The sequence below is a fragment of the Equus asinus genome, chromosome 11 (genome assembly GCF_041296235.1).
Source record: "Equus asinus isolate D_3611 breed Donkey chromosome 11, EquAss-T2T_v2, whole genome shotgun sequence".
Classification (NCBI taxonomy): Eukaryota; Metazoa; Chordata; class Mammalia; order Perissodactyla; family Equidae; genus Equus; species Equus asinus.
Window position 1 is genome coordinate 54309462 of NC_091800.1, and position 26367 is coordinate 54335828.

A 26367-nucleotide genomic window follows, 5' to 3' on the forward strand; every position below is an offset into this window, starting at 1 on the left:
ATTTAATTGCCTACCCAATATTAATTCTTCCCGTCTTTCATATAAAAGAACTTCAATTCTATAACAGGTGGCAAAATGCCTAGATAAAAACTCCGTTCTCTATCCTCCCTTGCAGCTGTATGTGGCCATGGGACTAAGTTTTGGCTCACGAGATGCAAGTGGGATGTTTGGGGATTGGACTTCTGGGAAGTCTCTTTAGCATGGGAACAAATGGCTGGGGCTTACTAGATGGAATGTGGACGTGATGGCTGGAGCTCCAGAGGGAATACTGGAGGATGATGTGACCTTGAGGATGGAAGCCATATATGAAGGATGGCGAGGAAAGAAGACAGGAGGAGGCTGGTCACTGATGACACAGCAGAACCCTAAACTGTCTCTCCATTAATTTTGAGGTAGAAATGCATTTTTGTCTTGTTTAAGCCACTGTTATTTTCACTCTGTTACTAGAATCTGAATGCAATTTCAGTTGATGTAAAGTGTGTAGGGTTTTTTTTGAGAGGAAGGTATTGGAGAAAGTAATGTAGAGAAAGGAATGCCTTGGCAGATTATTCTGAAGGATGTATAGGAGTTTCCCATGTGACGGGAGATAAGGAATCCAGTGGAAGAACATTCATTGTCACCACATACTTCATTAGATCCTGTTTTCTTTGGTTTGGAAATAATTTCAAATTTACAAAAAAGTTTTGAGAACAAGAATACTACAAAGAACACCTCTTATTCCCTCCACTCAGGTTCATCTATTCTGAACATTTCACTCTATTTGTTTGTACAGACATCTCCCCCATCTATGGTTTCACTTTCCAAAGTTTCAGTTACCCGCTCATCAACTGGGATTGGAAAACGATGTCAGGTTATGGATGCCTATGTCATTCACCTCACGGCATCTCATCATGTAAGTGCTGTATCATCTCACATCATCACAAGAAGAAGGGTGAGTACAGTACAACAACATATTTTGAAATAGAGAGAGACCACTTTCACATAACTATTATTACAGTATATTGCTATAATTGTTCTATTTTAATATTAGTTACTGTTGTTAATCTTTTACTGTGCCTAATTTATAAATTAAACTTTATCATTGGTATCTATGTATAGGGAAAAAACATAGTATATATAGGACTCAATACTATCTATGGTTTCAGGCATCCACTGGGGGTCTTGGAACATATCCCCTGCAGAAAAGGGGGCACTACTGTATTTGCTGTCTTGCTTTTTTATGTATTTTACATTATATTACCAATATTAAATTATATACATCATGATCCTTTACCCCAGTATCACTTTGCTCCTAAATATTTTGCTGTATATTTCCTAAGATAAAGGATATTCTCTTTCATAACCACAGTTCACTCATCAACTTCAGTAAATTTAGCATTGATACAATAGTTTTATCCAAGCAATTGTCCTTGTTCAGTTGCCCCAATAATGTTCTCTATAGAATTTCCTCTCCCAATTTAGGATCCAATCTAGGGTCAGATATTACATTTAATTGTCTTGTATTTTTAAGCTGGAACGTATTAATACAAGTTGTCTTTTTTCCTTTAATCTGGAACATTTCCACAGCCATTCCTTGTCTTTTGTGCCAATGACACTTTTGAAGACTATAATCTTCCTCTTTTTTTTAATATTCTTCATTGATGTGGTGTTTCCTCATGACTAGAGTGAGGTTATATATTCTCAACCAAAGACTTCATAGGTGAAATTGTGTCCTTCTCAAGGTGTCCCATCTGGGGGCACACAGCGGGCATCTGCTCTTCACTGGTGACATTAATATTAATCATCCAGGGAAGGTGTTGCCTAGGATCTCCTCTGTATCATTACTTTTCTTCACTTGAAACTAATTAGCAGTTTGCATTGAGGCACTTTAAGTCCATTTCAAGTTTCTGGTTTTCAGCAAAACTTCTCTCTAGATTGATCACCCATTAATGATTCTTGCCTGATCTAGTCTTTCCTATGGTGCTGCAAAATGATGATTCAACTCCAGTGCCCCCTCCACGTTAACCAGTCAGCACTCAGTGTTTGGCCTGAAAAGCACGAGACCTCCTTTCTCTCTCATTTATTTATTTATCTATCTTTTATCAGTAGATAAACTCATTAGCTCATTTTTCAGTGGTTTGTAGTTCATTACTACTTAGTATGTTGGTGCTCAAATTAACCCCAATTTGATTTGGCAATTGAAGGCCTATTCAATTTGCTTCCTTGTCCTTGTTGCAAGCCCCGATCACTTTTTTTTTAAAACACTTCTTCACTTTCAGACATAACAATACATTCCTGAGTCATCTTGTATTATAAAGAATCTAGCTCCTCGTGGGTGATTAGTGAATATTATAGTGTATCTTTGGATCCTCAGCCTACTTGATGTTGCAAATCTTTGTGCACATAAATTTGCTATTAATTTCAAAGTATTTAGCTCAGCATATCTCCATGAAGTAAAGCCTTGGTTCCTTTTAGTTGAAATGGTATTAGAGGCCAAATTTTGGGATTAGGTACGCTTATGGTTACTGAGGTGTCTTTGCTTCTTGGCCCTTTCAGTACACAAAGCTGGGAAGTATATACATATACACTTACACATATTACACACATATATGCAAACATACATGTATATGCGTATACAGGTGCACAAGCACACGCACATACACATCCCAATGTATTTAAAAAAATTAAGAGTCGGGGCCAGTCTGGTGGCGTAGTGGTTAAGCTCGCATGTTCTGCTTCGGCGCCCCTGGGGTTCACTGGTTTGGATCCCAAGTGCAGACCTACACACTGCTTGTCAAGCCATGCTGTGGAAGGAGTCCCACATATAAAGTAGAGGAAGATGGGTACGGATGTTAGCTCAGGGCCAGTCTTCCTCAGCAAAAAGAGGAGGATTGGTGGCAGATGTTAGCTCGGGGCTAATCTTCCTCAAAAAAATAAAAAAAAAATTGAGTCTACATCAACACTTCCAATTCCAATCCATTTCCATGAGGTTCTTTTTTGCCATTCACTGTTGTGTGTTTGTATGTCCCTTCTTTCTTAGTGAGAACTCTGGCTCTGAACAACATAAACACATTTACTCACTGCTCAATCCTATAAAATATCTCAGTTGTTTCAGAGTCACTGCACTCATACCACTATAATAAGCAAATCTACTAAAAAGAATTTAGAACTTGTTTTCAAATTCTCTGCCCCCACTTTCTACCCCATATATATTGTTTTAATGAGAGAACAAATTTCAAAGTCACCAATGTGGGACTTCCATCTACTATTGGCCTAAGGCTACAGATTTAACATGGGAATAGTCTTTACTCCAAACCTCAGTGTTTCCTGTACTTGGCACATTTATAGTGAGTGTAGATCCTCAATGACTGATTTGTGTGTGTGTGTGTGTGTGTGTGTGTGTGTGTGTGGGATAATTACTGGTAAAGCACTAAAAGTATTTCTTTTAAAATTAACTGTTTTCTTTATACTTTTCTCTTTTTCACCACTTTCTAAAGTACAATAGCAAGTTGCACCTTAAATGCATACTGCTGAGTGAAAGAAGCCCATTTGAAAGGTTACATACTATGATTCCAACTACATGTAATTCTGGAAAAAGCATAATTATACAGACAGTAAAAAGATCAGGGGTTGCCAGGGTTTGGTGGGGAGAGGGAGGGGGATTAGGTGGAGCACAGGGGATTTTTAGGGCTGTGAAACTCTTCTTTCTGATGCGTAGTGGTGAATACATGACATTACGCATTTGTTAAAATCCATAGAATGGTACAATACAAAGAATGTATGCTAATGTAAACTATGGACTTTAGTTAACAGTAATCTATAAATATCGGCTCATCAGCTGTAACAAATGTACCACACTAACGTAAGAGGTTAATAATAGAGGAAACCAGGGGTGTGGGATGGGCAAGAGGACATACGGGAAGTCTGTACTTTGTCTAATTTTTCTGTAAACCTGAAACTGCTCTAAAAATAAAGTCTACTAATTAAAAAAAATAGCGTTTTCAAATGTAGAAAATCTGAATGAGAGAAACAGAGAGCCTGTATACTATTATGAGCTTTTAAAACACACCCAGCAGGGCTGGCCTGGTGGTATAATGGTTAAGTCCCTGTACTCCGCTTCAGCGGCCCTGGGGTTCATGGGTTTGGATCCCGGGTGCAGACATACATACTGTTCATCAAGCCATGCTGTGGTGGTGTCCCACGTACAAAATAGAGGAAGATTGGCATGGATGTTAGCTCATCAACAATCTACCCCACCCAAACAATGCAAAACAAAAACAAACAAACAAAAGATAAAACACACCCAGCATAGTCATTAATTCATTTATCATCTAAGAAGCTGACCTAAATATTGGCAAAGGTTTTTTGTTGTTGCTTCTGATTGATTGTTTTTCTGTTTTTTAGGAGTTATAGTAAATTTGGAGATTTTTAAAGGTAGAAACAATTATATTTTATTTGGCTTTCAATGAATGATCTTTAAGCTGTCTTTAAAATAAACTCTCATAGATCTGCTAAGGCAGATCCTACAGGAATTATCTAGTTTCCTTCTGCATTGTACACCCCCTGACAGTTACAATGCTGAGATTTTTCTGGACTGTTCTCAGTGGCCAACCCACTGAATCTGAGTTCAGACTAGCAAACTCCTAAACTGTGCTTTCATGGTGGTGTCTGCTGTTCTTCAGCCTCCTGGTTCTTTACCTGTGGAGTAGCAGCGATGCTCCTGGGCCTGAGTCCTGGGAAGACACACAGTCTTATTAGTGTTCCACAGCCATGGAAAACACTGCTCAGGGATCAAACTTGTGTCGCTCTGACAGTGATCTCAATCACCTGCATTAAATCAAAGTCCATTTGCTCTAAGATGCTGAGCAAAATTCTTGTGCCAGTTACTTCTTACTTAGGGAGTGTCTTCTCTCATTCTGAGCACAGCTATATAGCTGTGCTCTGGGACTGTACGTCCTTGTTGCTTAGCTGCCTCAGTGTTCTGCTCTGTTAGTTTCTCTTGGCTTTGAAGGGAATTGAGTAGCAGCCTGGAGCGTGCTGGCTTTGACGGGAAGTGTGGGTTTTCAGGTTGGTTCCAACGTCTCTCGCAGTTAGTCATGTGATTCATGTCATTTCCCTGGTAACCATTTCTAGTGACAGCAGCATAACCTTTTCATGCCGGCCATTTTGTAGATTTCATAAACATATAAGAATATTATTTAGCTATTAATAATGGCAGACATGTGGGCTGTTATTAATATAATTAATGCTAATATGCCTAATATGCAGTCATCACCAAAAAGGAGCAAAACACAGGATTGACGCACACATTCACACATCATGTGAAATTTAATTTTGTAATCATAAGATCAGAAGGGAATTTGGTGGGAGAGTTTAGAATCTAATAATGTTTATCAGTTTCCTTTTTTCTGTAATGATGCAAAGTAGCTACACAGAAATCATTCTGCAGAAGGTGCTAGTGTGCTTCAGGCTTTGCTGTACTCATGTAAAGCTGGAAATATGAGGAGGAGTGACCGTTAGAAATTCTGGCTTGGAGACTGTATTGGTTAGCTAGGGCTGCCATAACAAAGTACCATGAATTAGATGGCTTAATACATACAACTCTGTTATATGTCAAAGTTAAATATTTGTGTGGGTTTCCTCCCACAGTGTTGGTCCAATTAATTAACTTATCTCTCCTTATACAGCACTGTACTGATTATTATAGCTTTATTTCAAGTTCTTATACCTGGTGAGATAAGTTCTACACCCCACCACTGCCTTCTTATTCAGAGAGTTCTTAGATATTGTTTCTTGTCTATGTAAGTTTTAGAATCAGCTCATTGACTTCCATGAAGAGCTCTGTTGATGTCTGGATTGGAATTGCATTAAGTCTGTAGAATATTTGGGGAAAATTACTGTCTTTATAATATTAAATCTTCCTATCTAAGAACACAAGATCTGTTTCCATTTTATTTAGGTATTATTTAATGTCCTTCTGGAAAGTTTCATAATTTTCTGCATGTCACAATTTTGTAGGCATAGCTAATGAGTGCATCTTCCATTTTAATCTATAGGTTTTTGTGAGATGCCTTTTTTAAGCTCTTATAGATATTAAAACTAAATACTGAAATAAATGAATTTAGAACCATACATTCAAATTATATGCTAATTAATTGAAAAGAATTAATTATAAACTAATACATTTCAGAAAAAAGTTTGTATGCTATTTATAAAATAAAATAATTAAAGTAGTATTTATGTTATTCTTTTTTATTTCTATGATGTATATTATGCTTTATAAGGAATATGTGTCAAATTTCTGTTAAGGAAACAGAAAATCTGGGAGGATGAAGGTTAAACCATGGTGCTGATGGCTTTCAGGAAGTCAGAACTTGGAGGAATTACAGGAAATGGCTGGCCATGATTCAGATACCTGTTCACTACTGAAATGAAATAAATCATAGGAGAAATATCAGAAGCTTCTTGAAACATCTTAAATCTACTGTCTGCCAAAGCACACAACATGCCTACCAATGGCACAGGAACAATATTATGATTTCTGCTTCTCTCCCACCTTCCAAAGCTCACATGAGTATCTGTCACAGGCAGAAGACAACGTGAAACCCTGCTGGCAGGGATTCTAAGAAATGTAGTTTCTAGTCTTTTAGCCCTTATGAATAAAAGATCTTGGAAGATGAATAGTTCTGGGCTACCTATGGGTAATCTACACAACACAAAATACACAAAAGTACAAAAAAGAAGTCCATATACTATATAGGTGGTATGTGCTCAAAATGTTTTTATGCTGGTAAGGATGTGCAATCAAATGTTTTTGGATAGTACTTCTCTAGTGCCCAGCAACCCTAGGGAGTCTCTCATTCTCTTATCCCGCACTTACTCTCTCTCTAGTTCACAATCCTTCTCCCTACCATCTTTCTTTTTGATCTCCTCCTTCCTCACCATCCAATAGACTTTTAGGACAAATTAATTTCCTTCTCTTCCATCTTGTGCAGGTCCTATGGTGTGTAGTTGTTCTTCAGCTATGGGTACTTTCCTCCTAAAGATTGACCTTGGAAATACAAGCAGTAGAAGATATAGTTGAGTGGGCAATGCTTTAATGCTCTAATAGAGGTTGGGGAGAGGGAAAGGCTATAAACTACTATTCACTAACTATTTTTGCTCCAGCAGACATGAACAGAAATGATTTAGACAGTGCAGGTTCCTGTCCCTGAAGTAACTCAAGTATAGTCCCACAGAGTTGAAACCATCCCACAGACATTTCGTATGAATTCTTTCTCCCAGCATCCTTCTTGTCTTTTAGTTTGCCTTTCTGGGCTCCAGGAACTGGCCTATTATTTCATCCACCCCTACCCATGGACAAGTCAGAGAGTCTTCCTTATTGCAAAAAACGAAATAATGACAACAAAAACCCCTTCAGTGCTCCACCCACTTAATGCTGGCATTCATGAGGGTCATGCCTGGTTCATAAATGAGTCACAGGGCCGTGACAATTGACTCCCATTGAGAATCCACAGGAGGCTCAGCCCTTAGCCCAGGGTGACAGCTTAGCTCACCTCTGCAGTCTCCCTGATTCTCTCACTCAGCATAAGACTCCTCCCCTCCAGTAGAGAAGTAATTTTACCCATTTGCAGGCCACGAGGCACCTTTGTCACCCAATATTGTATTCTGTCCAAACTAAACAGAAGCACACATCAAAAATAAACAGATAATGACCTCAGGTTGGGTCTAGTAGGAATCCTTGAGATAAAAAGATGGGGGCTGGAACCAAATTACTCTTACCCCTTTGACTTTTCCCATGACTGACGTAGCCTGTGGAAAAAAGATAATAGTTCAAAAGACATTGGTATCTCTCTGCATAGTTTTCCAGGATTGAAAAAGGACCCTGGGGAGGGCCTGTTCTATGTCTGAGGGCTATCATCGCTCCTGGGATATAGGAGGTACCAGAGTCATCCTTACTGGGTTCCCAGAATGTACCATGAATCTCAGGAGCTGTTTCATTGGTTTTCTATGGAGGGAAGGACCAGAAGAAAAGAGAGAAGTAGAAATGGTATTTATGCAAAGTATACTATATTGTTTCCATCCTTTACTTGGTTCAGTACAAGTAACATTTGCCAGGGTGTTTTGTTTTCTTATGATTTAAAAAAAATTTTTTTAAAGATATGAGCGGAGGAGGGGCACAGGTATTTTTAAGGTGATAGTAGATTTCTGAATAAAGACAATTTAGTAGTGATTTCTTCTAGAGAGGCTGTAGATAATCCTATGCCGCTGGCTGAGGAACTTGTCCTTATGCCACACCTCATGAGGAAGACACAGCTGCCAAATTCCTCTGCACAATCCCGAAAGAATGTCTGTGCTTTTGAGAGTGTATTTGCTCAGGCCTTGTCAGATTTGGCTGTGAAGGGTGGGTCAGCCCACAGGGCGGGCTGCATACCTTCCCTGGGAGACCCAGGAAGCTGCCCAGCCACTCACAGGGCAGTGGGAACTTCAGGTGCAACATTACAATTCTTGTCCTGTGGTTAGGCCTTTGCCTGGAGGTATCTGAAGTGCTTCAGTGAGATCCTCTCCATGGAAATTTGTTGTTTTTTTTAAATAACTTTATCTACCTTCAGTAAATGGCATCAATAACATGATTTTTAACATTTCTTAACTTGCCTTGGCTATCTTGGCAAATCACACAGCTAGGTGAAATGTTGGCTTTCTTTCCTTCTAATCATTGCAGTCAGCTCAGGAAGCCCCTGGAAGAGCTCCCCACTCTTTCTGCCATGGGCTCTGCTGAGTGAGTGAAAGGGAAAGTAAGGTGTTTAATGCTGCTGTTTTACAGTGTGACCCATTGCTTCAGTATCCCAGTCTTGTCCTACCTTACTGGGGACTCCTATGGGCTACCTTACCCAATTTGACTCCAGATTTTTTTTTTCTTACTGTTGCAGAAATAAAGATTTGGATGAAAGAGTAATGGACAATAGATCTTATCAAGTAGCTTCATTAGAAATCCACTAGGAATTACTCTTGCTGCAAGACAGAACTTTGCCCTCATTTAACTGTTTCAGTTGAACCTATCTATTTTAACAGAGCAAAATGGGGCTTGGTTTGGAAAGGGAAGACAGAGAGGGAATACATGATTATAGGTTTCAGTAATCTGAGGATAATGCATTTTATATATGCCCTTTTCTAGAATCTGAGATGAAAATAAAAGTATGAAGACCACATAACTTCTCCTTTAGCAAATGGACAAGAAACAGTGGCTTGCATTCATGGATAGGATATGTGAAGAATAATATTTGATTCTGTAACGTGAGCACATCAACTTATAAAACATTTTTTCAGCTCGTAGCTTTCCATTTGATGTGATGTGATGACTTTTTCTTTTAACAGTGGACCTTTAAGCGTGACACTTGCCAAACATTCATGAGGGAGTATATTTGTTCAGAAAAGAAGCGTGCATTGAATGTCTCTTTATTCCTTCCTACATTTTCTACACCTACTTGTTCAACAGGGCTTATGAAAAAACAAAGTAGGTGAAGAGAGTGGATGAGAATATAGTTGAATGTCAGGGGTACTGAAAAGGTCTGATTTTCTAAAAGAATCACATATTTTAGCTGTAAAATGAAAGAGAATTCCAGTCCAGTTTTTCTGGGGAACTTTCTTGGACTCTAGTGGCTGTGACACTGGAATGAACCACAGATCTTCCCCAGGTGTCCTACAGAGTGGGAGGGACACTTATGTGGGTCTTCTCGGGTTGGTGTTGTGCAAGCAAAGATCAAACACTTAAATTTCTCAGCCTTTCTACATGGGGTTGGCCATGGGTGTGTGAAGTCAGGGTCCACTCCCTGTTTCTGTGTTTCAGAATTATAGTTAGACTGGATTGACAAGTCAGGTTACGTGAGTGCTTCGGAGGGGGAAAAAATCCTAACCATGACAGCTTAGGTCAGATGTGACACTGGGAAGTCTAGTGTTGGCTGCCAAGGACAGAAAATACATGCACTAAAGTGAAAAGGCTTCTTTTCAAGAGGATCATGGAATAGTGTGCAGAGGAAAGTGGAATGGTGGGTGTGTTGCAGCAGGAGCAGCAGAAGTTGCAACAGCAAGTAGCAGAGGGTTAAAAACTCTGGCTCTTCCCTGTTCCATGTTCCTGCTGTGAAACTCTAGGCATGTTGCTTAACCTCTCTGAATCTCAGTTTCTTCATCTGTGAAATGAAGATGATAATAGCACTGTACAAAGTTGTTGTGAAGATGAAATCAGATAAGATGTAAGTGCTGTGAAGGTTACCTGACATAGTAAGTGGTCAAGAAATGTTCCATAATTTTGAATGGCCTCTGCTCTCACTTCCACACTAATGAAGTTGTTGAATCTTTGGCTAGTCATCTGATCATTCAGAACCTCAGTATTCTCGTCTTGAAAACGAGATTTTTGACTAAGTGTTTATGATCTTTTTTCTCATTTATCATTCCCCCTCCACAGGGAGAGGAGGAAATGAAAGACATGTTTTTCCAGTAGAGTTGGTTAGCATGAACCAGAAGTTCACCCAGTGCTGCCAGCGCCAGCTGCTGCAGACCGTGCTGCCCATGCTCATTCCTTTATCACATTGTCTACAGCTGCTTTCTGCTACAATGGCCGAGTTGAGTTTTTGGATATGGTTCACAAAGCCTAACATAAAATATTTGCTATCTGGCCCTTTAAGAAAAAGATTGCTGACCTCTGGCCATAGAAAAAGAGCAAAAAAGGGGGTTGATTCTGAGTTGCGTCAGTTATTGTTAACAATGAAAGCTGTCATAACATTTTTATTCTGTTCGATGCTTTCATATCAACCTTTGTCTCTATCTGTGCTCAAAGCCAAGCAGTGTCACATTTTACTTGCTAATGCAGGATTTGTGAACAAGGATCTTGATGGTTTCTTGGAAATTTCTCCTGATTGGGAGGAAATGTTCCATGTGAAGCACTTTTTAAAAATAATTGTCATATTTTGAACAGACGATGACTTTGGAATTATAGGTCGGTATTGTACCTTTTAGGTATAAAAATGAATATATATATAATCAAGTCTTTACATCCTTTTCTCTCTTGCCTTGGGAAGTTGATTGGTCTGTTAGTTTAACGTTTCCTCACCTTCTTTCCATCAGGTATTAGTAGAAGTGATAAAAGTCAAGAGTTGTTTTCATAGAAGGCATCTGAAGGTATAAACATATGTAATTGTTCTTCCTGAAATAACTAAATATTAAGTAGAGAAAATGGAAAATAAAAAGCAAGCCAACAGTAAAAAAATTAAAAACATATAAAAAATTTTAAAAGAGCATGAGTTACATGAAATAAAAAAGCAAATTACCTCAAAGTATTCTCAATGACCTTAAGGCTTCTATCTCTCTCATACACACCCCCACACACCCACCCACACACCCCCACACACACATTCCCAAATTATTGAGGCCAACTGTTTTTAATAACTTTAAAAGACTTAGGAGAGGAATGGGATGTTGGAGGGGGATTTGTTGCAAAATCAAATAATAAAGTGCACCAATTCCAAAATATTTGAGAATCACTGTTTTCTATGAAAGTCATTAAAATTATCGTCAATTTTGTTTCAGTAAATGATAATCCATTAGTTTTACAATAATGTTTGGAAATTAAATTTTTTTTTTAGAATTCTCTGCTCTCTTCTGCAGGATTTATCCTCTGATAATACAAAGTAAAGGAAATGGGAGATAATTTGAAGATGAATTGTGAGGAGAAACATGAGGAGGAAGAGGGTGGAGGAATGAAGTAGTGGGCAGAGGAAGTGAGTGGGAGAGACTGAAGGTAAGGTAAGTGGGGGCTTTTCAGATACTGTGTGTGAGGAGGGAGCAAGAACACAATTTTGCGAAACCCAGGTGGTTTGAGAGATTCAGTCTATCAGAACGTCTAAGGAGTAAAGGAAAACAGCAACAGAAACATAAGTATGAATGGGGAGGATGGTTTGAACCACATTTCTCTAGTTCAGTCTCTTGAAGGCTGAGATACTGAGAAGGAAGATGCATGAAAAGAAAGGGTGATTTCATTTTCTTGTCAGATAACTTCTGTTCCATTTTTCCATGTGCCACATGGTGATGCAAATGTATTCAGTTAAGAAACAATTACTGAGAATTGGATAGGTCAGGCCCAGTGTAGACACTAAGGACTCAAGGATAAATAAGCTTGGGCTCCAGCCCTCAAGATGCTTACGTTCTGATGGGGAAGAAAAATGCAGGTAAAACTATCGATGTGTGTGTGTGTGTAGATATATATAAATCTAATATATATGTTCTATATATGTATAAATATATATGAGATATATACATATAAATACATGTGGAAATATAAATATATGGGGGAATATATGTAGAGGTATGCATGTGTGTGCGTGCTTGCATAGGTAATATATACAGCTTAGGTATGTTTTCCCCAAAATTCAGCTGGGAACAGTTTTCCCATGATCTTTGCAGTCAATACTCAAGCATCCAGTGATCATTTGAAAACATGACGAAGTTAATATTTTTGTATCACTCATGAATGGAACATAGGGAATGACTGTTTATAAAAATTGCATGTTTTTCTAGCATTTTGCAAGATTTTGAAATGTAAAATTTTAGATGTAATCCTGAAGAGGTTACTTATTTTTAAGAGGATACATTTTTTTGTATTTATTTACTAAATCAAATAATTGCATGCATTTTGAATTTTTGTTTACTTAATGAAATGTTTAGTTTTTACATTGTAAAAGCAGATGAAATTATAGAGACTGCTGAGAAATTGTAAAAATATTCTAGGTGCAATAGACTTAATAATGTTCCCCCAAAGACGTCCACGTCCCAATCCCCCGAACCTGTGAATATGTTACCTGGCATGGGAAAAAGGAGCTTGCAGATATTACTAAATTAGGGATCTTGAGATGAGGAGATTACCCTGGATTATCTGAATGGGCCCAACATAATCACAAGTGTCCTTATGAGAGGAAGACAGAAGAATCAGAGTCAGAAATAGGAGATGTAATGCTGGAGCAAGAGGTTAGAAAGATGCAAGGACAGAGTCATGGACCAAGGGATGCAGGCAGCCTCCTGAATCTGAAAAAGGCGGAAATAGATTCTTCCCTCTGAACCTCCAAAAGGAACCAACTCTGCCAACACATTGACTCTAGCCCTATAAAACTGACTTATATTTCTCATCACACGGCTATTGGCTGCTGCATTGGACAGCACAGTGCTATGAATGTAAGGTGTTTGAATTTTATGGGACATGGGGAATTTATGATGAGTTTGAAGCTGGGGAGTGACATGATTGCATCTGTTTTGTAAAAATAATGTTAGGGAGTGATGTGTCTACTAGGGAGAAAGCTATAACTTATGTGTGCTATGCCTGTAGCCCACCTTTGAGCAGTTGCAAGGCTTAGGGGAACCGTGCTTTGAACTAGGCAGTGCTGTTGCCTTGGTCACAGCTGATTTAGATAGGGTAGGTGTCTGGGCAAAACTGTCCTCTAGGGCTTACCAGAAGCCCAGGAGATGGCCTGGTGCAAGACCCCTACCTATAGGAACCCAGAGTGGGATGGGAACTGACCAACTCAAACAGATCTCGCTCGGAGAATTTAAACTGTACATGTAGAGTCTGTGATAAATTGGTAACCTAGTCAAAAGAAGAAGCAGGAAGAGAATCAGAGGTTGGGGCACTGAGTCATGGTAGGGAGACTCATAGATTTGCTATTGGGTGCCCAGAGTTTCTCAGGACAACTAGTGTTTATGCAAAGTAACTAGAAGGAAATATTATTTAATTTCTAAGAAAGGCTGCTGACACTGTATCCTGTCTTCCTTATAGCCCCCTGAATTTTTAAACTAAACTTCTGTGCTGTGAAGGTTAATTTCAGGCCTGGAATTAGCCTGAATTATTCTACTAAAATAAGAAATGAGCATGCACGACATTGATGTGAAACATACTGATTCATAGCATATCTTTGTAACCATGCGCCCTAAGAGTTTCAGCATGGTTTGTACCAGCTAGTCAGCATTGTTTATTAATAACAGTGAGATTGATGATTTATACCTGGTGACCTGGTCACATAGCAGGAATATGTTTATGTGACCGGCTGGATATAGGAAATTCCAGCTGAGACTCCATTTGGGTGATCCATTCACAAGTCAGGAGTTCTTATCTGGGAGAGAAAGTGGATGCTGCAAAGACCCTTCCAGAGGGAGACAACTGGAGCTCACAGGTGGCTTCTCTGATGCCTTACTGTCAGACAGCTTTTAGCTATGATGCTTATCTTTACTTTCATGTGGTTGCTACATTGCATCTTTTTCCTGTAATAAACTATAGATTTCTAAGTTTCATCATTTTGGGTACTGTGGCTCTTCCCTGTTTAACTGCCACTGTTAGTGCACTCCCCTTGCCTGAAGTTTCCAGAGCTTATCTCTGACCTTTGCAACCTGAAAAAAACCTAACTGACCCTTCAGGTGACAGATTTGGACAGGGAAGAGGAGAGTTAGCAGGTAATTGAAGTAGTGTTCGCTCAGGATTTTGAGGTCCCAACCAAAGCAGGAGCGGTGAGAGTCAAGTAGAAGGGGAAGGTTAGACTGAATTAGGAGATAGAATTGGCAGGGATGGGTGAGTGAAAATTTAATTGGATGTGGATATGGAAAGAGTGAGGGAGGAGGCAATGACAACAGAGGTTTCACCCTTGGGCAATAAGTTCAGCTGTGATAACTATTATTTGAACGATCTCTATAAAATGTAGAGAAATCTTGTTTTAAGAGAACAGAGTGTTACAGGTGAGTCAAAGAGCTACTAGTATAGTCCTTAGTTTAGCCTACTATAGTCTATAGTTCAGCCAAGGATAGAAAAATCCGATAAGAAAATCAGGTTTAAAAAACAGATAGAACAGATTTTTGGCAAACATTGACTATCCCTTGTGTATGCACATATTGTTTGTGATCATTAGTCCTTCATTCAATCAACAATTACTGAGTGCTACTATGAGTCAAGAACATGCTACATGTTTAGCACATTGTCCTAATTACATCGTCTTAATAAAGGCAAATGTAAAGGCCTGGTCTCTGATCTCAAGGGGTTTATGATATAATACCATGAAATATTTGGCAATGGGTAGACTGGTGTAAAGTGGAAGAAATGACTATGAATTGAAGAAATCAGAAATGATGATCATGAAATTATGAAATAATCTGGGTTTAAAAGTAAGACTTATAAAAGTTGATTTGCCATTCTAAGTTTTTCAGTGGAAGAAAGAGCAATTCTTCCTTCCACTCCCTATGGAATTGTTTATTTCAGCCTGGGGCCAGGAGGATGGCACTACATTTGCAGTGCAGCTCGTGTTTGTCTACAGAAGACTATCAGACTAGGAAAATATGGACATATAACACTCTGAGAAACTGGTAATGATGGGCTGCAAAAATGCTTGTTTTAGTAGTTCTGGGAATAAGGAAGAAAGCAGCAAAACTTTCAAGTAGGGTTTCTCAACTTTGGCACCATTGAGGAGAGTTTGGCTGCAAGTCCTGCTTACCCAATTATATCTCTGCTGCTACATCTCTCACTAATTGGATCAGCTATGCCTCAGATTGCCAAACCGTGAACTACATTCATAAGCAGAAATCTGGAAGACATTAAGAAGAAGATCTACAAAGGCAGAGTGGATGGATGACTCTTCTCCTTCTTGATCATCTAATCATTATCCAGTTAAACTTCAAAACTCAGTGTCAACATCATTTCCCAGGTCCAGGTAGAATTCTTCAGTCTCTTCATTAGGTGATGCCCATAATGTTGCTCTGTATTACTTGATCCTGGTGTATTATAGCTTTTTAATTCAATGTCTGTCTCCCAAAACACAGTGAACTCCTAGAGAGCAAGCACTGGGTCTCATTAATTTTCCTGTCCCTTGGGACTGAAACAGTACTAAAAGCATATTAGGTTCTTAATAGTTTTTAAATAAACAAATGATTAAAGAAGACAAATAAGGATAAGAGGAATAAATTGGTAAATTCATTACAGAGGACAATTTGTTAATATTTATCTACCAAAGTTAAAATGTATAAATCCTTGGATCCAGCAATTACATCTCCAAGAATTTATCTTACAGACATATACACACACATGTGCCAAATATTTAGGTACACTGTTATTCACTTCAGCATTGTTTGTTAGCAGAAGCTTAGAAATAAAAAAATGTCTGTTAACAGCGGATTGAAGAAAGAGATTACAGGATATCCATATGATGGAATGCCAGTCAGCTATGAAAAACACTGTGTGGAAAGATCTTCACAATATAAAGTTAAAACAAAAAAGTGAGATTCAGAACAGTGTAATATGCACACATTTGCGTTAAAAAAAGGAGGAAATATCTATATCTTACATTTGTTTGTGTATGTATATATATATATGAATATATACATATATATGAATGTCTCTGGAAGGACCCAGAAGAAACTAACTGCCATTTTTTGGAGATTGCCATTTGAAGAGAGGGAAAGACTTTTCACTATATTCCTTTGCATACTTTTAATTTCTGAAAAATATAAATATATGACTGGTTCAAAATATTGTGTAAATATTTTTTTTGAAAAAGAAAATTGCATATGGATTGGTTATAGCAAATTTATCCTTAATTGCCAAAACTTATTAGCAACCAAGATGTCCTTCATTAGGTGAATGGACAAATAAACCATGGTACATCCAGAAAATGGAATATTGTTCAGTGCTAAAAAGAAATGAGCTGCCAAGTGATGAAAGACATGGAGGAAACTTAAGTGCACATTACTAAGTGAAAGGAGCCAATCTGGACAAACTGTAGAGTGTATTATTCCAACTATATGACATTTTGAAAAAGGCAAAACTGTGGAGACAGTAAAAAGGTCAGTGGTTGCCAGGGATTAACAGGGTGGGAGGGATGACTAGGCAGAGCACAGATTTCTGGGGCAGTGAAACTATTCCATATGATCCTATAATGGTAGATACATGTCATTATTCATTCATCAAAACTCATAGAATGTACAACACCAAGAGTAATGTCCTATTGTAAGTTATGGACTTTGAGTGATAATGATGTATCAATGTAGGTTCACCGATTGTAACAAATGTGCCACTCTGGTGGGAGATGTTGATAATAGGGGAGCTATGTATGTATGGGGAGGGAGTGGGGATTATGGGATTCCTCTATACCTTCTTCTCAATTTTGCTGTGAACCTAAAACTGCTGTAAAAATAGTCTCTTTAGAAGGAAAAAAGAAAAGAAAAGAAAACTAGTGAGTTAGAGTTGCAATATCATTAAAAGATTCTAGATTCTGAAGCCATTCCTGGCCATTCTCTGGTCTGACATTGTGATCTAGCATATGTGGGCTGTGGTATATTGTTTTTGATGCTATGCGTGATGTAATTTCAGGCATACATGCATATAACATACATTTCCTGGTAACAACCATTGCACTTTTCTGTCACTATTAATTGGGGCTCAGGCCTGCCATAAGTTTAACTCACCTTGTAGTCCAGCCACAGGCTCTCAGTTAAAGTGCCCAGGCTTCTTTCTGGCACTTATGAGAGACAGTGGATCTTCATAGCAAGAATGTGGGCTCTACAGTCAGCCTGTCTAGATTGGAATTCTGGACTCATCTAATTCCTAGCTGTTTGTTCTTAGGCTTTTGTTTTCTCCTCTCTATCACGACAGAACAACAGTGCCTATAGCATAGGGTTTTTGTGAGGATCAGATGAAATAATATATGTAAAGCACTTAGCAGTGATTGGTACGTACTTTATTATTGTAGCTATTATTGTTATTTTTATCATCATCATTATAATCATCATCAACCATGCCTAATCTCTGCTGGCTGCTTTGGGCAAGGGTAGTTGCCTGTTTAGAGCATGAAGACATGTCAGAAAGCCGCAGGAACTCAGGGCTGAGTTCTCCTGGTTCCTCCTGATGTTATCTAAAGAGCAAAGGTTTTGAGTCCTGGTTAAAAAAACCTGATATCTTCATTGTGACCTGTCCAGTTGGCAAAGAGATAGATCTCGTTGGTCTCACTGCCCCAGAAAGACATGGGCATAAGGGTTAGTGATTGGCCCATAGTGAATAGCAGGTCTGTACAGAAAATGGAACCCGGGCTCCTGTGGGCTCTGTGTTGTGCTCTCCGTTGGTCTGCATCATGTTGGTGCCATCAAAGTGTACTAAGCAATGCACCAGCTTCTGCTGCATGGGTGGTTATTCCTTAACGCTGACATCTGTCTACTCCCAGCCAAGGAGGAATTGGTTCTGTAATTATCACCCTAATGATATTTCTTTTGTTTTAAAATATACCTAACATTTATTTTCTCCATCTGGGAGAAAAATGGGGAAACTTCTATTTTTTCAAAGCCTCTAAATCTTGGTTTAATAGATTAGGGAGCTTTGAGATGCTGGTTTGTCCTTTTTGTGTTTTTTGGCATGTTCAGCATCAAGTTTGGCATCTCTCTGGGGCGAGGAGGTGTCCTAGTCCATTTGGGTTGCTATAACAAAATACCACAGACTGGCCAGCTTATAAACAACCAGATTTTAATTCTCATAGTCCTGGAGGCTGGGAAGTCCAAGATCAGGTGTTAGCATGGTTGGGTGAGGGCCCTCTTCATGTTGCATCTTAGTCTGGGCCCTCTTGCTGTGTTCTCACGTGGTGGAAGAGGCTAGAAAGCTCTGTAGGGTCTCTTTTATAAGAACACTTATATGACCTAGGGTTCCACCCTCATGACCTAATCACTTCCCAGAGGCCCCACCACCCAATACCATCATCTTTGGGGGTTAGGATTTCAACATATGAATTTTGAGGGGATACATTCAGACCACAGCAGGAGGTAACAATCATTTAATAACAATTATTAAATTAATGTGTGAAAAGTGATTAGAACAAAACCTGGCACATTAAAAGTGTTATATAAGTTTTGCTATTTTCATTATTATGTCATAATAAGTGCTCATTTTGCCTGATTGTTTCACTGGATACAACAGAGAAGAAGCACTGTCTTCTTTTAGGAGACAAGTCAGCAAACACTCCCCCAGCTGAGACCTGTGGCAGACACTGCTAAGTAATCATGGCCCTCCCCTGTGTAAGTCCAAAGTTGCCTTACAAACCTCATCACATCCCTCCAGGCAGCCAGCACCAAGCAACTGGCATGGGCACCTGCGATAAAACATTTGCTGTCCCAGCCTAGGAGCTTATGTTCTAAAGAGACCTCAAGAACTCCGACACTCCCCTAGAAATAGGTGTGGTGAAGTCAAGTTATTCTAAACATACTCAAGGCTTCCCAGTTCAAGGCCTAAATGAAGTTATTTGGCCACCTCCACACCTGTGCACATTCTTGATCTGACCTCTTCAAATTTTGAGGTTCTTAACTTTTGACAGTCTTTTTGCTGAATGTCTGTTCAGCAATGAGGAGGTCTGAATTTTGCCCAAGCGTTTAGACTTAGCTCTTTTTTGAATCAAAGATTTGGTTCTAAATGAAAGGACACTGGTGTGACTTGGTTTGGGGTCCTCGTATGTGAAATAAGAGAAACTCTCAATTACATGCACAAATAATTGCTTGTAAGCTCAAAAGCCTTGAATGTACCTTGGGTAGTATTTTATTTCATTATAAGGTAAAAATTTATTTTTCTGATTCTGTATTTTATGAAGGACAAAAATGTACATTTAAACATTCTGTAAAGTTACTACTTGTCCCTACAAACTGGCTCTTAAATTGTTAGCCCTTCATTTGGCTAAATGAATACTGAGTGATGCTGAATATAACTTCTATTTTGCTGAATATAAACTGTTTATGATGCTGAACATAACTTCTGATTTACTTTTTGAATTGAGCCAAGTCATATCTTGGTTTTTCAAGTTTCTCATCTGTAGTATTAATATCCAGCCTTAATCCAATCAACATTTATGGGCATCAGAGAAATTTAAAATATATTTCTAAGATATTTTGCATATATAAAATGTCATAAAAGGGCTATACAGACATGTCTATATGATTTACTTTTGAAGAACATTTTCCGTTTTAGATTTTCAAATTACTCAGCTCAGATATGGGCGCATTAAGGAAGTGATGTCCTCGTTCATAATGATTGTGTACTGCAATTGCCTATGCCTTCCAAGCTGAACATTTCTATTTCTGGTTATAGTCCCCTCCATAGGCATAGCTCAGCTGGACTGTAGTTTTCAGGAGCTGTCTTGAAACTGGGGGGATTTAGTTAATTGTTGGTGTGGCAGATGAATAAATGCGACCCAGGAAATTCTAATGACCCGGCTTCTCTCAGCAATGTTCCAAATTTGCTAAGCTTTCTTAAAGCCTCCTGGCCATTATGGAAGGTGCATTCCAGAACCTGTAATAGGAGCCCCCAGCTAGGTGGCTCTTCTGCATTATTCCTTCCTCTCACCAGAAGCAGGTGTTGTCTCTGATGTCTACTGCCCTCCTCAGATGTGAGAGAAGTTTCAACCATCCTTCTCACATTTTTATATATGGTGAAATTATATGAGGATCCGAATTCCTACATTTCAGAATGTGGTTTTCCTCTGACAGTTTTACAAAATATTCTGTGTGTAGAATTTGTGTAACAAATTCCTTACATATTTCCTGATCCCAGGATTCCAAAAGATTTTTCTCTCCTAAGGGATCTTGGTTCCTCTGAGCAGTGTACTTCCTCTGTGTGTATCTGTGCCCCAGCCTTCCAGGTACTATGGGCAGATGGAGATTCCTCCTGCCATGAGTTTTTTGTTTTTTAAAGGAGAATCCAAAATAGGCTGGGTACCATGCCAACTTGTCAGTGATATAGTTGTACATATTGTTGATATCAGCTAAAAGGGTGATAAGAGAAGCACATTTTTTTTTTTTGGCATAACGAGGCCATAAATTATTTGAAGAATTCACCAAAGACAGTAGGTCCATGAGTGAGCCTGTTTTAATTGAATTGGTATTTACACAAGGTGACACCCTCTTTCACACCACCCACCTCCTCCCTGGGTGACTCAGCCACTGCGGGAGAAACCTCTGAACTGTTCATTAACGCAGTCAGGTAGGGGTGGAAACCACATGCAGTAAACTCCAGGTACACATTTGTTTCAGCTGGATCCACGTCGGATCAGTGCAGGCTGTTTAGACAAAAAGTCCTGGTTTTCTGCTCAAGAGAGGTAAGTTTAATTATATTTGCAAACATAAATACATCTACTTTACTTGTATAACTTTCCCTGTTTTCTTCGCAAATGATTAAAATAGAACTGACTGTATTAACTTTGTCTTTTTTCCAGTTAAATTTTCACAGCTTCCAACGGGCTGTTCTGCTTGTCAACAGCTCTGCTGTTCCTTGTTGTGATTTCAGATTGCATGGCTTTTAACTTCTTGGCAATTTTACGAATTTACAGGCATCATAGAAATAAAAGCCTATTTGAGTTCCGTGTGGGAGCTGTCAGCTAGTGAATCCTGTCACATATAACGATAGTCAGTTCTTTAAGTCAAGGGACTGGCACTTGCTGGTCTATTTTTTCAAGTGACTATGAAAACATTTTTTAAAAGGACCTCCCTGTTTTCACAGATGATGCTTTTAGTGAAATGTGAACTCTATTGTTTTATGGATAAGTCTTATTGTTTTTTCTTGACTGCTAAAAACATTACAAGTCACTGAGCTGTGAGAGAGATGCCAAAACCATACCCTCTCCACCCTATCTTCCCCAAATAAGAAAATCACATTTTTTTTTTTTTTGCATGAATGTACTAAGGAATAAAGCAGGGTGGGCTTAAACGGGGGCGTGTGTTTTCCCACAGGGATCTGTGTGCATTTGGCCAACTTTTCTGTGTTATATTCTGAGTTCTAACCTAAGAATTAATTAAGGGATATGGGGACAATTTTCAACCTCCATTCGTATCCTAGTCCTGAAAAACCAGTTTTGGAAGCCCTTTGATAAGAATGGAAAAGTTATTTTAACCAGGATTTCCTTTATAATTAATAGCTAAGCTGACTTGTCTGACTCCTGCTTTTTTTAACCACCATTTCCATCTATGATACAGAGCTGTGGGAATCCAACGTAGGGGGCGCTCAGTTTGCAGCTAGCAGCTCTGTCTTCCAGAGGGGCGTTCCCCACAGCACACTCGGCTCTGCCTTTAGTTCTAGAGTTTTTGTTGCTTCCCATTGCTGACTAGGTCATGTGCCATCTCAGGGGTTTGGAGTTCGATTCCCAAGGGTTTACTAAAGAATTTTATAACTTGGCTTTCAAACATGTAGAGTAATCAGTAAGCTAAAGTATAGCATTTGTGAATTATAATTTTACTTTTAATGAAATATGATCAAATTTAAAACTGGCTTTCACTTCCACAGTTTATAATGCAGATATGGTCTTTCTGATATTTGCTGTACTCCAGTGTTTCAAGTACTGAAAAAAATCAATCTGAGAAAACTGAGATATGACATCATCAAAAATTTTAGTAAGACATTTAGTTGATTCTAAATGTCAGGATAGACAGAGAATGCAGATAAACAGGCCAGGATTTTAATTAAAATTTTAGCGTCTTGTTAATCGTAGGTCCAATTGACACAGATTTTCACTTGGAATGGAGCATAGGCTTATTTAGTCTAACTTATGAATTCTCTGGATGAGGACAACAGAAGTATAAATTCTAAGTAACTTTGCCAGGATCCTAGTAACAGTAATGGAATGAGAAGCCAGATCACCTGAATTTTCTCAATGATTTTTCAAATTTTTCCACGTAAAATATGGAATAGTAATAAATGAGCTTCCTTCTGGCTTTATAAAAGGACTACAGTGGTATGTAAATGAGAATTTCCTTATCCAGTAGTACCTGAAACTGTTGTTATAGTGTGTATGGTATGACTATAACATAATGGGATACGTTTTTAATTTGTGGTTTGTGGAGTCAGTCTTGTTTTTTATTATATTCATGGGGGTTTAATCTCAGGAGCCATCAGCCTCTCTGTGGGAAGGTGGTGTGGTATGTGTGTGTAGGTTGTGGTACACCCAATCCCCCAGTGAGGCACACCCCTCACCTCACTATCATTCCACAGGTGCTGCTTATCTGGCTGTCTTCTCTAACCACTGGAATTTTGACTGAAATACCTGAGAGATTCATTTTCCTGAGGACTTTGTAAACAAAACAAAGAGGATATGTTTTGAATGACTGAACTCAAACTGTGGAATGAACCGCATATAATTCACTAAGCAGTCAACTTATGCAAACATGATTTAACTGATAGTTTCCCGTATGATTTGGGCATTAACTCGAAGCATTCTTCAAGAGGGAAGTGATAAAGTCCTTGGCCAGCAGCTGCCCATGGGAAATCTTTGCTGGTCCCACACAGCTTGTCTACTGACATAATTCTGCTTCTAGGCCATTTATTGAAACTTTTCCCCTTTCTCTTGCTGAGAACTTTGAGATAAGGGTTTTATGTATTAATTGATGTGAACCTGTCTGCAGTTGCTCAAAGTTCACTTTTTAATCAAAAGTTTTTATGAAATATCTTTAATTATGTCCAGTTTACTGTTGTGAAAACCCATTTAATTTTAGAATTTTGGAAAGTCCCTTCCTCAAATGGATGCTTTGTCACATGACAGCTACAGTTATTAGATTTGCATTTTATGTTAGTTGCTAAACTTTTTTACTGATGTGAAACATGCTTTTATTGTGATTATTAATTGAAAGAACGAATTTTATAGATATCCATTAATGACAGCCATCTCACTTCTAGACATGAGAGCCACTAGTCCTGAATACTCATTGTAATTGTATACTTGAGAGCGCTAAGCATCTAAATAATTTATTCTTTATCTCTAAATCTAAGTTTCCCTGCCCTAAAATGTGACTGAGTTTCCATTGAACTTCCTGGGAGAAAATAGTGAACTATAGACCATACTTTTCAAACTAGGATACATCCATCTCGGGGAACTGTGGCAGTATTGCAAAGAATGCACAGAAACCACAGGATAAGCATGGGCCATAGGCATCGGGAGCCAACTTTAGTTAAGGGGTTTTGGAGAAAACTGCTCCTACAAGCCTTCTCTCTCCTCACTCCTTTCCAGTGTCTTCTCTTCTGTCATTAGGTAAAAGTTTGAAAGGAATTCATATTGAAAAAAGTGCAGGGAGGGAATCCAGATAAACTTGGATTTAATCATGACTCCACTATGACCAAGGGTAACATATGATCATGCTTACCTCACAGCACCAATGGATAAAGGGAAAATTTAGGATTCTTACTGAATTTTATCTATTTTACGTATTATATATAATGTATATATATTATATATAGTGTATATAATATATAAAGTATTATATAATATACATATCATATGACATAATGTGACGTATATTATATGACTATTTCACCATAACACAAAGGGATATAAAATATCAAGAAAAAACTCTCTGCAAGAAAAATGTAGGACCTGGATAAAAAAAATCACAAAAGTTTACTGTAAGGCATAAAGACTTTCTTGAGTAAAAGCTTCTTTGAGTATTTTTCCTGGATGGACAATTGAGTATCATAAATGTCAGCTCTTCCCAAACCTTTTTATAGGATTCATGTAATTCCAATAAAAATTTCCAATAGAACATTTATTTTGGAACCTGAGAAAATAATTTTTAAAGTTTATCTGAAAGAAGTGAATGAGTGAGAATAGCTGGTAGAATTCTACAAAGCAAATTAATGAGGCATGCTTGCACTAGATATAAAATATATTATAAAAAGACAATAATCAAAATAGTTTGTTTCTACTGTAAGAAACTAAACACAGATTTCTGGAATAAAACAAACAGCCATGAGGCATGTTCTAAAATATGGAAGAATTTAATATGTGACAAAGGAAGAATCATATATCAATGGGAGAGGTATTCATTTCACCATTAGCAAAATAAATCCATATGGATTAGAGTTTCCTTGTAACAAGAAAATATTTTTTAAAAATTAGAAAGATAAGCTTAAATATTTAATCTCATTGTTCAACAAATATTTCTCTAGAACTAATTATGCATTAGATACTGTAATAAGCTCTGGAAATACAGGTCTGGAGAAGACAGTCTTAGTTACAGCCCCCAAGATTTATAATGCATGTGTGTGTGTGTCTGTGTGTGTGTGTTGGGGATGGGGGAAGAATACTCAGCCACACAAATGGGCAATCCATATAGTAAGTGTTGTTATGGAGAGGTACTTTTTGCTATTTGAGCACTCAGTAGGACCCTAAACTTAGCCTGGGTAGGTAGGGATGCGGGCAGGTTAGGATAGTGTCACTGAATGCTTCTGAGAGGATATATAATGTGTGACATGAAGGATGAATAGAAGTTTTTCCTGAAAAGAGAACAAAGGGTAAGGAGAGCTCAAAAAGGAGAATGTTTTAGGCACAGGGCGTAGAGTGAGCAACAAGCTAAAGGTGATAAAAAGGATGAAACGCTCGAGGAACTGGAGTGACTCATTGTAACTGCAGCTAGAGTTGAATGAGGAATGGAGAGTGGGGATAAATGAGGCTGGAGAGTATAGACTTGTCAGCCTTGTTAAAATCTGGATTTCATCCTGACAGAAATGGAGCATCATTGAAGAGTGTTACGCGAGGAGTGTCTTCTTTGGCACCAGTAAGAATGGATTAGAAGAGAGTAAATCTAGAGACTGGGACTATAGCTAGGAAACCATTAAGATGCTAAGGAGATTATGATAACTTGAATAGGTAGCTTGAGTACAGAAAGAAATACAATCAAGAGATATGTAGGAGTAGAATCGTAGGACTTGGCAATTGCTTGGATTTTAAGTCAGAAAGAAGTTTCATGGATGGTCTACAGAGATTTTTAAAGAGTGGAAGGATTCATAACAAGAAAGGAGAATACAAAATTAAAAGCCGCCAATCAAAAAAAAAATCGGAATTGGGAGCTAAATGAAAAACTCAGAAAGTAAAGATGAATGTTTCTGATATGTAAAGAAAGTAAGAAAGCAATAATAAATCTATAATAATAGTCAATGGAGAAGTCACAAAGTAAATAAAATGACCAGTAAAATGATGAAAATATGCAGTTGAAGCAAAATGACTCTGCTTTCTCGTATTAAATTATTAAAGAGATTAAGAAATGATCATTTTAAGTGCTGGCAGATATATAGACACTCATATGCTGCTGGTAGATTTAAACTGGTATAAACTGGTATAAAGTTTATGAAAAGAAATTTGACAATAGGGATCAATAACATTTTAGAAGTTATACCCCTTGGTAAGTAATTTCACTTCTAGGGATCCATCCAAAGGAAATAATTGGAGATGTGGTCAAAGATTTTGTGTATGGTTCTGTTGGAAACATCAGAGGAATTACATTATATTGATAAATAGACCCATAAGATGATATATTTTGTATTTGCAGCAGAAAGAATTATTTAATTATTTTTCAAATGCC

The 26367-nt window shown here is 38.2% G+C and overlaps 1 protein-coding gene across 16 annotated transcripts in view; it reads left to right on the plus strand.

Moving 5' to 3' along the window:
* SCEL (sciellin) overlaps positions 1–26367 on the plus strand; it is a 273404-nt gene that overhangs the window by 147108 nt on the left and 99929 nt on the right. For 10 of the 16 annotated variants that reach the window (XM_070520024.1, XM_044779842.2, XM_070520025.1 and 7 more), the window contains exon 1: positions 20972–21122. The gene's annotated coding sequence lies outside the window, so the exon portion shown is untranslated. Of the gene's footprint in view, positions 1–772; positions 932–20966; positions 21123–26367 lie in introns of those variants that run through there. The other 6 variants (XM_070520021.1, XM_070520022.1, XM_014859936.3 and 3 more) reach the window with 5 other exon arrangements.